Raw genomic sequence first — 3,420 nt, 5'->3', positions numbered from 1 at the left:
GACGATGATCTGGCACTCCAACTTCTAGGCGAACATCCAGAGAAAATCATCCTTCAGAAAGACAGGCGCACCCCACTTTTCACCGGGGCATTGTTTACAACAGCCCAGGCATGCAAATTCCAAAACGTCCACCCACACACCAACGGATACAGAAGGCGTGCTACGTACGTACGATGTATGCAGCGATACACACGTAAAACAGAAGGGATCTTTTTGGACAACCTATTTGGATCGGGAGATGATCACACTAAGACTGAGAAATGCAAATATCCTGTGAAATGGCATAGAGGTGAAACAGAATAATGGATACAAATGAACTAATTTACCAAACAGAAACTGAATCCCTGACTTAGGAAACACATTTAGACCCACCAAAGGGAAAGTTGAGGCAGGAGGAAATATAAATGTACAGGTTGAGATTAAAACATACACAGTAACATATCGTGTATCTGTATATATATACTGGAGAAGGCAATGGCACCCCACTCCAGTTCTCTTGCCTGGAAAATCCCATGGACGGAGGAGGCTGGTAGGCTGCCGTCCATGAGGTCTCGAAGAACAGGACACGACTGAGCGACTTCACTTTCACTTTTCACTTTCATGCATTGGAGAAGGAAATGGCAACCCACTCCAGCGTTCTTGACTGGAGAATCCCAGGGGTGGCGGAGCCTGGTGGGCTGCCGTCTACGGGGTCACACAGAGTCGGACACGACTGAAGTGACTTAGTAGTAGTAGGTATATATATACATATTATATCTATATAAACATATTTTTATATATTAGATATGTATACTTAGGGCTTTCCAGGCAGCACTAGTGGTAAAGAACCTGCCTGCCAATGCAGGTTCAATCCTGGGTTGGGAAGACCCTCTGGTAGAAGGCATGGCAGCCCACTCCAGCATTCTTGCCTAGAGAATCCCATGGACAGAGGAGCCTAGCAGGCTACCATCTATAGGGTGGCAGAGTTGGACACGACTCAAGGGATTTAGCATGCACACATATGTGTACTACCTAATAAGCCACAAGGACTGACTGGTCAGCACATGGAAATCTCAACACTGTGTAACGACCTATGTGAAAACAGAAAGTGAAAAAGAATCTACATATGTATATATGAATAGCTGGATCATGTTACTGTAAATCTCAAACACACACAACATTGTTAAGCATTTCTACTCTAACAGAAAATGGAAATCCCTTTAAAAGAAAATAAATAGAAACGCGTGCCTACTCTATTCCCCTCAGGCCTCAGCGACCTGGGCTGCTGTCACATCCTTGCAGCCTGCGCAGGTTTGGGTCCCAGGACTGGAGTGTCGTGGGCTGAGGGAGCTGGGATATGTGGCAGCCAGTGCGCCCCCCATGATACTCCAGTGCCTGGTCCTGTTCCCATGGCACCCCAGACTGCAGACTCAACCCAACCTTCCCACAGCCACTGCAAGCCCACAGCACCCCAAAACTGGTGGACGCTCTGGGCTTGAAGGGCTGTGAGAAGTCACCGTTTTTGGACATCTTCTGGTGGTGGGATTCCGGCTTTCAGCCTCCTTTTTGGCGTCCCTCCGCCAAGTTATGGCAGCATCCCCAGCAAAGCACCTTTCTGGAGTTAAGGTTTGGCTGGTGGGTGAAGCTTAAGAAAGAAGTAATGAGATACAAGCCTTTGGGTGTTTCTTCTAGCAATTTGCACACTAATTTACAACCCAGGAACCCGACCTTGATTCACTAAGGCTCTGATTGCCCCAGGAACCAGAACTGGGCCTGAAGAAATGCTGCCATCTTGTGGCCATTTCTGGTAACGACAACTTGAAAAACAGTGCTTCAAGGGATAAGTTCACTCAGTCCATTCTACTCTCTGTGACCCCATGGACTGTAGCCCACCAAGCTCCTCTGTCCACGGAATTCTCCAGTCAAGAATATTGGAGTAGATAGCCATTCTCTTCTCCCAGGGATCTTCCCTACCCAGGGATCGAACCCAGGTCTCTTGCATTGCAGGCAGATTCTTTACCATCTGAGCCAAGGACAACTTGGAAACCAGTGCTTAAGGACAGTTAGTATTCACATGGCCTTGCGAGCGCTCAGTAAGCCCTATGCTTGAAAAATAGCCTGAAGGAGGTAAGAGTAAGAGAATTCCAATCAGAGATGACTTTCAAAAGCCAATCTCAAGTTAATTTTAGCATCCTTAAAAAGTAATCACACACATGAGAAGGTCTTCACCATTCCTAATCCTTAAATAAACGCAAAGCAAAACGACAATCAGGTTATCTGACAGCAGTCAGCACTAAGTCTACAAGTAACAAATGCTGGAGAGGCCATGGGGAAAAGGGACCCCTTCCTATGCTGCTGATGGAATGTAGATTGCTAACAGCCACTATAAAAAATGCTACAGACATGGCATCAAGAACTAAAACATCAATGACCATACCATCCAGTAATCCCACTCTTAAGCGTACATTCAGAGAAACCCGTCTTTAAAAAAGATACATGCAGCCCGACATCCACTGCGACACTATTTACAACAGCCGAGGCATGCAAGCATCCAAAATGCTCGTCCGTTCACCGATGGATAAAGAAGGTGGACTACATACATACAGACGGACGATTGCTCAGCCACGAAAAAGAAGGATATTGTGCCGCCTATGGCAACCTGGATGGATCTGGAGATGATCACTCTAAGTCAGTCAGATGAAAAAGGCAAATATCCCATGATATCATGTCAAAGTGAAATGGAATAAAGGATACAAATGCACTAGTTTACCAAACAGAAACAGACAATCTACTTAGAGACTTAAGGTCACCAAAGGGGAAAGCTTGGGTGGAGGGATAAAAGTAGCCTGGGATTAACATACACACACTACTATATATGAAAAAGATAACCAACAATGACCTTCTGTATATTACAGGAACCTCTACTCAATATTCTGTGATAAGCTATAAGTGAAAAAAATCTGAAATAGAATGCATCTACCTATATATGTAATCAATCCTTTACTGAATACCTGAAACTAGCAGGAAATTGTACATCAACTATACTGCAATAAAAATTTAACATTAAGTATGTAAGTAAATAAGTCAGCTTATAAACAAACTTCTTTGCACAGCAAAGGCATCCATAAATACACTATAGACAATCTATGGTATATGGAAAGTATTTGCAAAAACTGTAACCTACAAAGCATTAATTTCCAAAATATACATGGATCTCATACAACTCAACTTCAGAAAAAGAATGCAATCAAAAAATGGGCAGAAGACCTAAATAGATATTTCACCAAGGAAGACATCCAGATTACCAACAGGCACATGAAAAGACCGTCAATATTGCTAATTATTCAGTTCAGTTCAGTCGCTCAGTCGTGTCCGACTCTTTGCGACCCCATGAATCGCAGCACGCCAGGCCTCCCTGTCCATCACCAACTCCTGGAGTTT

Source organism: Bison bison, unplaced genomic scaffold (assembly GCF_000754665.1).
Source record: "Bison bison bison isolate TAMUID 2011002044 unplaced genomic scaffold, Bison_UMD1.0 scf7180017864304, whole genome shotgun sequence".
Classification (NCBI taxonomy): domain Eukaryota; kingdom Metazoa; phylum Chordata; class Mammalia; order Artiodactyla; family Bovidae; genus Bison; species Bison bison.
The sequence above is the reverse complement of the archived record's forward strand: the minus strand, read 5'-3'. Positions refer to the sequence as shown.